The sequence below is a fragment of the Rhinolophus hipposideros genome (assembly GCF_964194185.1).
Source record: "Rhinolophus hipposideros genome assembly, chromosome: 14".
Lineage (NCBI taxonomy): Eukaryota > Metazoa > Chordata > Mammalia > Chiroptera > Rhinolophidae > Rhinolophus > Rhinolophus hipposideros.
The window spans coordinates 43669991-43684121 of NC_138060.1; the positions used below are offsets into that span (position 1 = coordinate 43669991).

The following is a 14131-nucleotide window of genomic DNA, read 5'->3' on the forward strand; positions in this document are numbered from 1 at the left end:
ATTACCTTTTCCAGACACTACTGTAATTGCTACTTTATTTTTTGGTCCCCAAGTCTTCCATTCTCACTTTCATTTTTATATTGCCATCAGAGTTGTCTTTTTAAGAAATTAAATGGGTAACATAATTATCATACAAAGAAGAAACATTTGGCATGCAAGGAACTTCACCAACTGTCTGTAGATGAAGTCTCACCTCATTCACACACACACACACACACACACACACACACACACACACACACACAAATCTCTAGCCACTTCCCTTACCCTGTGTATTCTATACTTGTTGTACTACATTATTCATTATTTTCTGAATAATCTTTAGCATCTTCTTGCCTTTGCACATGCTGTGATCCCATTTAGGACATTTATGAACCTCATGATTGGGACTAGGCTAAGACAAGTGAGGTGTCTAAGGTGCAGAATTTAAGGAGATACTTACTCTCAGGTTCATGCAAGTGCTGTACTGCTTCTGCCTAATGAACAGCCTAATGAAATTGTCAAAGTCAAACTCATATGTTACCTGATTACCTTCCTAAAAGAGAAATGTAGATTGTACTAAATACCACATCCCACAAGGATAAGACAGTGTCTGTTCAGCACTGTATTGCCAGTGTCTAGAACACAACTTGTCACTTAGCAGGTGCTTAATAAATAGTTGATGAATGAGTAGATTGTTAGTTTCTTTATGGCAGAGAATTAGTCATATTTTTCTGTTCCTTGCCATTTTATAATTCATTCACACTCAATCCTTAAAAGATATTTGTTTGTTTGTTAGTTGAGTAAGTAGAAGGAAAGTCTGTTTAGTCCTATCCAGGCCTGGGAAGATTCTGTGTGAGGCTTACTCCTATTACTCACCTGTTCCCGGTGTGCTTACAGCTCCTTTCTCTTGGTGTTTTATAGTAGAGTGTGGATACAGTTAGGTTGAGACTATTGAAACCGGGTGGCTTCTCCTAGAAGATTCCAACATACACATGGATTCTTGCACCCCTTTCCCGGAGACTCTGATTCCATTTTTCTGAGGGAAAATCCAGGAATCTGCACTTTTATAACATCCCTAACTGGGTTCTGGGAATGAGTCAGATTTGGGGATCAAAACACCACAGCACCAACAATCGAATTTTTAGATAGTCGCATGAATTTTAAAAGAATAGTGATTGCCATAAAGATTTTAGAATCCTGAATGTTTTAAAAATACTTACATATCTGCAACTGTTTCTTTAACATGCTGCAAGCCATCCTGAGAGTATGACTTAGGAGAAGACACAGCCATGAATATATTTGTACAGTTCAAATGTGATCTCTATTTATTTTTCATCTTCAGGAAAATTCTCATGCCCTCCCCGATGATCTCATCCTAAATGGATGGACTGGAAAGGGTTGACCAGGGAAGAAAGCAGAAATGAGGAAAAAAGTAGAACTTACAATAATTCCAGTCTGTACAGAAATAACTTCCTCATCAGAGAACGAGCTACACAAATACTCGAGGTAGCCGATGGAACAGTTTAAATACCTGAAGGAAAAACATACACATTCAGTGGGAACCTCAAGTTGTTGTTCAGTCCTTTAGTGACGTTTACATCTGAGAAGTACATTGCAGGCATTTGGAAATAATGGATGTCACGGAAGCATTATGTTCAAAGACATTAAGAAGAATCCACTCCCTTAGAAATAAACATCTAACCTAAGCCATTAGGAATTCGAAATGAGAGACAGAAATAGCTTCTGCAGTCCCCCTTTGCTCTTTAATTTCTATTTCTACCATTTCATTATTCATCATTTCAGTGCAGTGCAGTTCGCCTATTTATTTGAAGTGTGATTCCAGACGACAGGCAACAGGCCCAATGTTCTCTGTCTTGTACAGCCCTTTCCGCCCCGAAACAGAAATTATATAACTTGTTTTCAATTGTGCAGACTAGGGAGGATTCACATGTTCAGTTTGGTGAGCTTCCAGGAAATAATTTTAAAGTGTTTATCTGAAGTTTATCCAGACTTTCTTGATCTAGAAGTTAGACAGGAAACCTGGCAGAGAATTGAAAGAAACTAGGGTCTGAAGAGAGGGAAATGTAACCAGAGGATTCTGAGCTGTGATACTCCTTGGTGTTCACACCTTGGAATGTAGGAGGCCCGATTCTAGAGCTTATGTGATTTACATTAATATAAATATTTGTTACCATTTACTATTGTTCATTGTTCTAGTTACTATTGCAGTGTAACAAAGTATGCTGATATGTCATGGTATAAACCATTTTATTTTGCTCATAATTTTGTGGGTCAGGAATCTGGAAAGGGCTCAGCTGGGTGGCTCTTTTGTGGGCTGCAGTCAGATGTTTGTCATCTGAAGGCTTTACTGGGCTAGATGTCCAAGCTGGTTCACTTTTGTGGCTGGCAGTTTGTTAGCTGTCCGCTGGGACCTTAGCTGGGGTTGTTAGCTGGAGAATCTATATGTAGATTCTCAATCTTGGTGAGTTTAGGTTAGTCAGACGTTTTTACATGGGAGCTGACATCTCCCAGAGCAAACATCCCAAGAGAACAGGCAGAACCTGTATGGCTTTTTCTGACCTAGACATGGAGATCCCTACTACAGTACTGTATTGCTCAAAGCAGTGGAAGAAGACACAGACTTCACTTCTCAATGGGAGTAGGGGGAAGGAATTTGTGGCCATTGAAAAACCAAAACAAAACCCATCACACTCACATAATACCCAACATTAAATTATATATACATATAATCTTACTTAATCCTCACAAAAACCCTATGAGGTAAGTACTATAATTATTGTTTTACAGATAAGGAAGTCTACGTCAGGGAAGTTAAGTAATTTGTCCTAGGTCACATAGCTTGTAAGCGTTTGAGAGATGGCATGTGAACCTACAACTGTCTGTCTCCAAATGTCTAGCATCTCTGTTAAGTACTGCAGTGTATTTTAAAGGCTCAAACTTTGTCTCAAATGTCACGTATTACAGCTGTTCTAGGCAACTGGATAATTCCACCCAGTATAAAATGTTAGCACATGAAGTGCCGATTTGGGTATCCTGTTTGTCCCATGTGAAGCAAAGAACATTCATTTGAAGATGTGGTCCTTTGCCCTTAGTTAGGGAAGTGTTGTTTGGTGAGGGTTCAGCCCCTTCTCTAGAGATGGAATCTGGGGGTATTACTCCGGTAGCCCAAGAAAAAATTAGCATGATACTGGGGTGCAGGGTGCACGTTATAGCAACTCCTCTGAGGGTGCATAAATGTGAAACAGATGTGACAATTGTAGGAGCAAAGCCCTACAGCAAAGGTGTAAACTGGTTATTGGCTTGTCCAGTGTGAACTATGCCAAGTACCCATGTGGACAGATGGAACCACAGAAAGTGTTTATGAGCTTACACGACTGAGAGCAGATGCTGTTCTGCAGGACCCAGAGACAGGCAGGCCCAAGCAGAGAGGAGAGGAGAACAGAGCTGTATCTTTAGAGGAAGGCAGTGAGCAGATACCAGGGGGTGGTCCCACAGAGCTCCTTATTGGGGGAAGCACAGAGGCTGTAGGGCAAAGACCTTGGGGGAGTGTCTTCTTTGTCACTCTTTTCCTCTCTTCTTTCCACAAATATTTATGAAATATTGGTAGATAGTGTCCTGGACCCTAGAGATTGAGTGAGGAATTAGCTAGATATCCTTGCCCTCATGGAGCTTACAGTTTAAATGGGGGAGGGAGGCAGAGCAGGTTCTGAGCACTAGCAGGTTCTGTCCTCTGCAGGAGACAAATAAAATGAGTTGACAAAATAAGCAGAACATAGTTTGTAGTTGTTGCTTTTACTTCTTGCTTTAAAGATGTTCTCTGGCTACAGCCCCTTTCTTGCAGACCAAAAAGCCTGGATTAGAGTTGCCAGATAAAATACTGGATGCCCAGTTACATTTGAATTTCAGACAAACAATGAATACTTTTTTAGTATAAATGTTCCATGCAATATTTGGGACATACTTATACGATTTTTTATTTTTGTTTATCTGAGTTCAAATTTAACTGGGCATTCTGTATTTTCATTCGCTAAGGCTGGCAACCCCAGCTTGGACTCAAGTTCCTGTGGGATTTGAGAAGCTAAACTCTTACTTCTTAAGATTTATTCCTGTTTATTTCCACAATGGCTGGCACATAATAGGAGCTTAATAAATAATTTAAGCCTCTGAGATGAACAATGATAAATCACCAAAGTTCATCGGAAATGTGAAACTTACAAAGGATCAAAACTGTGTATGCTTTCAATTTTAATTGTGTATTCTTTCAATTTTAATTTGCCATGATCAAAGATGCTTAGTTTTGATTTGGCCACACTTTGTCTGAGACTATCTGTCAGTTCAGATGACCTTAAAAAATGGATTAAAATTCCAACAATGCTTATATCTTCCAATTTTATCTGGGGAACAGAGGATTACACAAACATTAGTTTTATAGATGATGGAAGTATAATTTTTTAACGATTTCAATTTAAAAGTTGTATACATTTAAAAAAATGGAAATCTTTATTAAAAATATGCCCCTTGATTTTCTGCCTTCTTAAGCAGAATGGATGAAGCAAATTGGTTGAGTTTAGATCAAAGTTCATGATTATTGGATGGAGGTCATCAAGAGGACATGCCTGATAGTTGACCCTGGAGCTGAACTGGGGCAATCTGAGCCTTCTCACCCACTCTCCTGTCCTTGGAATGTACATTCTGCCCGTTGTTTCCACAGTGGGAGCCATTTTCAAGGATGCAGCCTGAGAGAGTAATGTGTTGTGAGACCATCTGGACTGTGTATGTGATAGAACCCAGGTAAGGCCTCTATATAAACTCTTAAGATGCTCGTGGCAAGTGTAGCCATCTACTCATTTTGCTGCTGCTAAAGATAAGCCTCGTAATAAGTTTCCTTGCTTATTAAAACTGCCACCTACTAATCTAGAGTGGTTTGCTTCTTTCTCGGGTCTCCTTGATTTCCATGTATGAAGGCCTGTTTACAAACCAACAATGATGTTTTTCCTCATCCAACCTCCTGCCATAACCTTTGGTGACTTTGGCATTCTTTTCTTTTTTTTTTTTTTTTTAAGATTTTATTGGGGAAGGGGAATAGGACTTCATTGGGGAACAGTATGTACTTCCAGGACTTTTTCTCCAAGTCAAGTTGTTGTCCTTTCAGTCTTAGTTGTGGAGGGCACAGCTCAGCTTCAAGTCCAGTTACCGTTAATAGTTGCAAGGAGCGCAGCCTACCATCCCTTGCCGGAGTTGAACGGGCAACCTTGTGGTTGAGGGGAGGTGCTCCAACCAACTGAGCCAACTGGGAGCTCAGCGTCAGCTCAGCTCAATCTTAGTTGTAGGGGGTGCAGCTCACCATCCCTTGCAGAAATCGAGGAATTGAACTGGCAACCTTGTGGTTGAGAGCCCACGTTCCAACCAACTGAGACGTCCAGGAGCTCAGCGTCAGCTCGGCTCAAAGTGCCTTCCTTGTTCAATCTTAGTTGCAGCGGGCGCTGCCCACCATCCCTTGTGGGACTCGAGGAGTTGAACTGGCAACCTCGTGATTGAGAGCCCACTGGCCCATGTGGGAATCGAACAAGTAGCCTTTGGAGTTAGGAGCACGGAGCTTCAACCGCCTGAGCCGCCAGGCTGGCCCCAGGCATTCTTTTTGATGGCTTTTTTCACCCATGAAGCCTGTATGTATTTTGTCCCTATACTCTTAAGGCCAGTCTTATCATCACTTGAAATGGATTCACTCCCAGGATCTAAAACCGATCTTTACTGTGGTCTATTTTTCACTTCTCTCATGTCTTCACTTCTACTGGCTTTTGTTTGCACCCTCATTGTGACTTCTTCACCTTTACTGCTTTACTAGCTTTACTACTTCAGCCTTCATTACCTTTGCTACCGCTGTACCTAGTTAACCATTACACTGATGGCACAATGCTCAGGCCTGGTCACCTCCATTGCTGGCTTTTCTGGAAAGAGACATGAGACCACACAGGTTGGTCATACCACAAATGGCAGGTTCCTGTGCTCAGGGGAGTTTGCTGGTCCAGCAGTCTTTCATCATCATCTTCTTGATATCATAGTGCATTATCCCCAGTGGCTTTTCCAAACCATTTCTAACTTATGTAGTCATCAAAATTTTGTCCTGATCCTCTTCTCTTTACCTTCTTCCAATACCTATTCATCAGCTATCATGTCTGAGCAGATGACCCCTACATCTTCTGTCATTGATTTCAATCTGTCTTTCTAAGATGAAAACTCACTTCCACCATCCATTTTTACACGCCGCTCCCCGCCAATCAGCTACTTCTCTTTATTTCTGTTAACTGATGTGTTGAATGGGCAGCATTTGTAGAGTATAAACCTAAGACTTGTTTTATCACTTACTGTTCCTTTGACCCCTCCTGAAAGCGTGGTTCATCTTCTGCCAGGGGATAAAGGAGGTGGATAACTCATCTATTCATTCTTAGATAAGAGAAAGCCTTAAGTTACAAAACATAGTTTTGATACAGAAATTAGAATATTTAGTTATTAACACATTGTTTTCATTCAAGCACTTCTTCCCCAGTGAGGGCAGCTATAGGTGGGCCACATGCCTTTGGGGTAGCTTCTCCTTTTCTCATGTACCTCTTCCTAGACTCCCCGACTGCTATTCCTGAATCCACCAGAATTGAAGCAGACTGGAAAGGAGCAGTAAGAGGATGGGTGCATTTTTATTTACTAGGCACTGCCATGAGATGGCTCTATGCTTTCTGGGTGAACAGTTATTTAAATTTGGTTCTTTTTCTTGTGGGCACATGTATGGGCTCTTGCAAATCCTATTCTGGGCCCCTCTGTTACCTTGTGATGTGAATGCATCAATTGGCAGCTGCGGAACCCTTCTTGGCTTCTGCTTCTTTGGTACATTCTCCAGCCTAGCACTGCTGGGCTCCTTGGACTGAAAGGCATCCTCTAGGACAAGATCCCTTTTATAATGACCCTAGCTCATGTTCCTGCTGTGGGTTCCACATCTGGTCCCCAGCGTTCATGTATCTTTGATCTGAGGAAGTTCAACGACTATCCAGCTACAACTGTCCTCTGTAGCTACATGATGCTGTAGTTTTCTCAGGCAGAATCTGAAAGCTGTGCCAGGAACACAGGTCAAATTCTCTGAGTGATGTCCGTGAAGCTTCTCTCACTGGGTTTAGCACGAAAAAGAGGAATTACCTCCTGTATCGTCCCCTAGATGGATATCTGCGTTACTTATGGCAGAGTTTTTTCCCCAAATAAATCCTCACAAATTTTTCTCAGATTTCCCCTCTCTTGAGTCTTTTATATTCTTCATCTAAATGAGGACCACCAAGAGTTGTGTAACTGATTCTTCGGTATTGGCCTTGAAAATTTGTATCTAGCTGGTCTGTCTCACACATCTCCCTTCAGCATCTGATGTCTCTCATATAGCTCAGGACCTCAGTCAAAACTTCTAATTTAACATCCAGTTTCACATGTTTCCCCTGCCATGCTGGTTTGAAATCTGAGTCATCTTTGAGTCACACATTTTTCTTAACTCCCACATCCAATTAGTGAGTAAGTTCTACTGATTTTTCCTCTCAATCATTTCCCCCCTCTTTAGTGCCAACACTCTACTTCAGCCTTCATTATCTCTTGCACATTGGCTACTGCAGAGGTGGCACTGTGGTCTGGTGGGTAAGTGTTTCTCCTCTGGGCCCAGGTTAATTGGGTTTGAATTCCAGCTCTACCACTACTTAGCTGAGTAACCTTGGCTAAAATTACTGCATTCCTCTAAGCCTCAGTTTTGTCATCTGAAAAATGGAGATAATAACTACTTCATAGGATGCATGAGAATGACATGTGATAATAAATGTAGAGTGTCTTGAACATAACAAAGACTCAGTAAATGTTAGGGAATGTGATTTCTATCAAAATTGTCATCTCCTTATTTAGTTTTACTCCTTCAGTTCTACGTAGACACTCTTATCTGTGGTAGAATGTTTGTAAAACTGCCAGCAAAACCCCCTTCTAAGCTGTGAGTGGTCCACTCCCTGGGTTTGGCTATGTGACTGGCTTTGGCTATGTGACCTGCTTTGACCAATGAGACAATACCAAACCAAATGTGCCACAAGCAGAGACTTGAAAAGTGTTTGCTTATTTTGGCTTGTCCTCTTTGCTGCTGGGGCCCCTTTTGCTACCATGGGAAAAAGGATGGCTAGCCCTTTAGAGACACATAGTTCAGTGGATATTCACATCATCTGATTACCAGCACCAAGCACCAGATTAATCAGCATATACAGCTAATTGTAGCCACAGGAGTGAGCCTAGGCAAAAAGAGCAGAATTGCCCAACTGAGGGCAGCTCAAATTGCCACCTCACTGAATTTAGAACTAATAAATTATTGCTGTGTTAAGCCACTAAATTTTGGAATGGTTTGTTACCATTCAGCAATAGGTAACTGACACCTTATCACATTAATTATGTTAAGAACAGATCTAATTTTTTTGTCTTTCTGCTTTGGATGGGGTAGTCTTGGTTTACTTCTCTTGTCCTGGCATAGTAATTAATAATACCCTTTTTAACTCTCAAAATAGTTTGGATGACAAATTAAATGGTCACCTTACATCTGCTCAAAATCATTCCTATTGCCTGTTCTTTTAAATAAACTCTTTTTTGGATATAATCTTTCTCTAATTTTTCTTTCTTTTATTTTTAACATTTTCTCTGCAATATTTATTTACATTTTTTTCAATTACAGTTGACATTCAGTGTTATTTTATATTAGTTTCAGGTGTATACAACATAGTGGTTAGACATTTATATAATTTACGAAGTGATTTCCCCCGATTAGTCTAGTATCCACCTGGCACTATACATAGTGATTAAATATTATTAACTATATTTCCAATGCTGTACTTTACATCCCCTTGACTATTTTGTAACTACCAATTTGTACTACTTAATCCCTTCACTTCTGTCACCCAGCCCCCCAACCCCCCCTCCCATCTGGCAACCATTAGTGTGTTCTCTGTATCTATGAGTCTGTTTCTGTTTTGCTTGTTTATTTTGTTCTTTAGATTCCATATATATAAGTGAGATCACATGGTGTTTTTCTCTGTCTGACTTATTTCACTTAGCATAATGCCCTCTAGGTTCATCCATGTTGTTACAAATGGTAAGATTTTACATTTTTATGGCTGAGTAATATTCAATTGTATACATGTACAACTTCTTTATTCAATCGTCTATTTGGTGGCCACTTTGGTTGCTTCCATATCTTGGCTATTGTAAATAATGTTGCAGTGAACATAGGGGTGCATATAGCTTTTCAAATTAGTGCTTTGGATTTCTCAGGATAAATACGCAGAAGTGGAATTGCTGGGTCATCAGGTAGTTCTATTTTTAATTCTTTGAGGAACCTCCAAACTGTTTTCCATAGTGGCTGCACCAATTTGCAACCCCACCAACAGTGTACCAGGGTTCCCTTTTCTTCACATCCTCACCAATACTTGTTGTTGTTGATTTACTGATGATGGCCATTTTGGCAGGTGTGAGGTGATTTCTCCTTGTGGTTTTAATTTGCATTTCTCTGATGATTAGTGATGTTGAGCATTTTTGCATTTTTATTACGTCTATTGGTCATCTGTATGTCCTCGTTGGAGAAATGTCTATTCAGGTTCTCTGTAAATTTTTAAATTGGGTTGTTTGTTTTTTTGGTGTTGAGTTGTATGAGTTCTTTATAAATTTTGGACATTAACTCCATATCAGATATATCATTGGTGAATAACTTTTCCCATTCAGTACATTGTCTTTTCATTTTGTTGATGGTTTCTTTTGCTGTGCAAAAACTTTCTAGTTTGATGTAGTCCCATTTATTTATTTATTTATTTTTCTTTTGTTTCCCTTGCCTGAGGAGGTACATCAAAAAAAATATCATTAAGAGTAATGTCTGAGAGTTTACTCCCTATGTTTTCTTCTAGGAGTTTTATGGTTTCAGTTCTTACATTTAAGTCTTTAATCCACTTTGAGTTTATTCTTGTATATGGTGTGAAAAGGTAGTCTAGTTTCATTTTTTTTGTATGTATATGTCCAGTTTTCCCAACATCATTTATTGAGTAGACTGTCTTTACCTGATTGTATATTCTTGCTTCCTTTTTCATAGATTAATTGACCATATAGGCATGCATTTATTTCTGGCTCTCTATTCTGTCCCATTGATCTATGTATCTGTTTTTATGCCATAACCATGCTGTTTTGATTATTATAGGCTTTTAGTATAGTTTGATATTAGGCAGTGTGATACCTCCAATTTTGTTCTTCTTTCTTAAATAAACTCTTTGGCTTAGTGTTCAGGAACTTCCATTAGCTTGTCTCAACCTATGTTTCAAAATTTCCCTCCCTGTTCCAAGCTTCAGACAAACTGGGCTAAAGATGAATCTCTAAAACATAACCTCCACTTCTCATATCTGCATCTAGTCCTTTCCTTAAATTGTTTCCCATGTTGTTTTCTTCACCCATCTTAAACTCCTGCTCCACCTTTGAAGCTCCTTGGCAAACATTACTTCTATGACACCATATTCATTTCTCTTAATTGGATTTTGGGCTGCTGTCCCAATCTGTATTCCTACTTCCCTCAACTAAGCCATTTATAGTAGTGGTAACAAAAACATCATCTTATAACACCTTGGCAGTTTATCCTCTCCTTAGGTAGTTTTAATTACCTTGGGTAGCACAATAGCAGACATAGATAATATGTAAATTGTCAGATCTGTGAGGGCAGGGACTGTACGAGGTCTGACAATTAAGTTCACGAACTTGTTGCAATGACATTGCTAACCTTTTTTTAAAAAATATCAAAAGGGTTATTCATTATGAATTTGAACCAACTGGACAAATAACCAAGTTTACTATTTGGAAGTGCTGAAAAGGCTGCGTGAAAAAGTTAGGGCTACCTAAATTTTTCCCCAACAATTCATGGCTCTTGCATCACAACAATGCACCAGCTCACACGGCACTGTCTGTGAGGGAGTTTTTAGCCAGTAAACAAATAACTGTATTGGAACACCCTCTCTACTCACCTGATCTGGCCCCCAATGACTTCTTTCTTTACCAGAATATAAAGGAAATATTGAAGGGAAGACATTTTGATGACATTCAGGACATCAAGAGTAATCTGACGACAGCTCTGATGGCCATTCCAGAAAGAGTTCCAAAATTGTTTTGAAGGGTGGACTAGGTGCTGTCATCAGTGCATACCTTCCCAAGGGGAGGACTTCTAAGGTGATCGTAGTGATATTCAGCCATGAGCTATGTAGCATTTTTTCTAAGATGAGTTTGCAAACTTAATTGTCCGACCTTGTATCTTACTGAATTCTTGTCTCAAGTTCTGCCTCTGGGATAACCCGAGCTATGACAACCTCTATTCATAAAGCAATATTATTAATTGAAATAAAAATAAAGTAGAAACAATGGCAGACAAAAGTAAGTGTCTAGTGTAGTGCCAGGAATCTAGGTGGTGATCAATAAATGTTTATTGAGTTGATTGCAGTTTTGCTTAAAGACTGAGTCCAACACAAATCTCCATGTTTCTCTATACAGAGTCTTAGATTGAAATCCTGCATGCAGGATTGCTTTTGGGAGATACTCCTCAAAGGAAGGGAGAAAGACAGGATTGAGTAGAGGGAGAAACCAACCTAAACATGGTGGCAGCCAGACCTTAGCCAATCCCATGGGAGGTCTAGAGCAGGGTTAGACCTTCAGAGTTATCTGCCACTGAGGCAAGGGGACCTCCTAAACTCAATTCTTTGATGGTTCAATTTAAGGGCTCCATTTAGAGCCCTTTGGTCTTTTTCCTTGAAATCAGGCCAACAGTGGCTAGTGCCTACTAGGTCAGAGTAGCTGAATTTTAGGATATCTTCCCCGTAACCTTTTGCTGTTTCCAATCTGCTGTGGGCTGAAAAATATAATTTCTCATTCTCTTAGAATTTTTTCTATATTAGGGTTGGCAAACTTTTATGTAAAGGCTAGGTAGTAAGTCTTTAAGGCTTTGTGGGCCATATAGTTTCTGTTACAATTACTCAATTCTGCTGTTGTGCAACAACAGCCATAGACAATATGTGAACAAGTGAGCATAGCTGTGTTTCAATAAAACTTTATTTATAAAAACAGGTAGCAGGCTGGATTTGTCCATAGGTTCTTGTTTGTTGTCTACTGGTCTAAATTAAGACTAAATCAATTTTATGTAATTTTCAGACATGTAGAGTCTCAAGCATTTTATTTTATTTTATTTTATATACTTATTTTTATTGGAGAATGTTGGGGAACAGTGTGTTTCTCCAGGGCCCATCAGCTCCAAGTCATTGTCCTTCAATCTAGTTGTGGAGGGCACAGCTCAGCTCCAAGTCCAGTTGCTGTTTTCAATCTTAGTTGCAGGGGTGCAGCATACCATCCCACGCAGGAATTGAACCAGCAATCTTGTTGTTAAGAGCTTGTGTTCTAACCAACTGAGCCATTCGGCCACCCCACCAGCAGCTCAGCAGCAGCTTGTTGTCTTCAATCTAGTTGTAGAGGGTGCAGCTCCCTGGCCCATGTGGGAATCAAACCAGCAACCCTGTTGTTAAGAGTTTGCGCTCTAACCAACTGAGCCATCCAGACTCCCCTCAAGCATTTTATTTTTAATGTATGATTTCTTAGGAAGTTATACCCAAACAAGGAACTAAATCATGAAATGAGATCCAGGAACTATGGGGCTTATTATATCTGATAAAGAAAGGAATTCTTAGTTTTACAAATATGGAGGTTCTGGGATGATATCTATGCACTAGGCTTAGAGAGCAGCCAGCATACTTTGGAACAAGAGGATAATGGATATTAGGAGGACAGTTTCTAGAAAAAATAAAATGGAGCAGATAGGCATCTGACCATGTAGAAAATAGTATTGATAGGGGTTTTATAAATTTATTGGGGAGCTTGAGAGAGAATTAATGATAGGTATACCGAAAATGTAAAAATGAAAAATAAGCCAGGTATTAACTCCTGGAAAATTATAGGGTGTACCTGAAAGGAACTGTATAGTATAATAAATGACTCAATCAAAATCAATATTTATATAACTCTAATAAAATAAATTCTGAATGTTAATTTAATCACATATTGGTTGTGTAACTATTGTATGGGAGGAGGGAAAGGAACAAGGTATGTAAGGGAGATTTGCAAGTCAGGAAAGTTGAAAGAGAGCTAAAATCTTATCATCCATGCTAGGAAGTCAATAGATAATAACTAATATGTATGAATTCAGAGATAGCAACATGAGCACATCATTTGAGAAAATGGAGGTAAATACCAGAAGAAATTACTGCAAGTGCTTAAAGTATTTCTTTGGAGTGCAGGGTGGGACCAAGATCTCCTGCTTTATTTTTATTTTAAAGTCCGTGTCTGATAACTCTGATATCTGAATTATCTGTTGGTCTGTTTCTATTATCTGTTTTTTTCTCTTGGGCCTGTCTGTTGGCACAAATGGACATTTTTTATTAACTGCCACACATTATGTATGAAAAACTATAGCTGCTTTGGTGATATTACCTTTGCCAAAATGTTTTTAAATTTTTGTCAGGCAGTTAAAGGAGGAATACATTGCTTTAATTCAGTTATTAGTTGATTTGAGATTGGGTTTCAGTTTTGTAAGGCCTGGTCTATTTCAGTTTAACTTTACTCTTAGAGTGTAACCCTTTAGAGGTCCTAATTAAATCTGGGGCTGTTTAGTTGAGCACCTCCACTTTGTCAGTTGTGAATTCCAGGTTTTATCTCACCAGTTTTGTGAGATTGTGGATAGCTTGTTTTCCCCACACTCTTACAGGTTATTTTTTTCTGGGAGGATTTCCTTAATAAATATCTTGCTCCTGAATTCTTGGCTCAGGTTCTGCCTCTGGGATAACCAAGATACGACAACATCTATTCATAAAGCAAAATTAGATGGGCAGACAAAAGTAAGTCTTAGGGAGAAGTTAACCCATCTCTCAATTATATGCAGGTCAAAACAGCCCACACAGTTCTGTGTTCCATCCTGAGGACCACGGAAAACTAACCTTTATTTTATTTTACTTTTATGATTGATTTCATAGCTGCTCACTTATTTCTGGTTAAGCAGAGGTTGAGAAAG

At 39.4% G+C, this 14131-nt stretch overlaps 1 protein-coding gene across 1 annotated transcript in view; it reads left to right on the forward strand.

The window, feature by feature from the left end:
* Positions 1-14131, forward strand: part of NR1D2 (nuclear receptor subfamily 1 group D member 2) — a 134993-nt gene that overhangs the window by 69880 nt on the left and 50982 nt on the right. Inside the window, exon 8 of the transcript XR_013994933.1 lies at positions 4715-4794. The gene's annotated coding sequence lies outside the window, so the exon portion shown is untranslated. The remainder of the gene's footprint in view (positions 1-4714; positions 4795-14131) is intronic.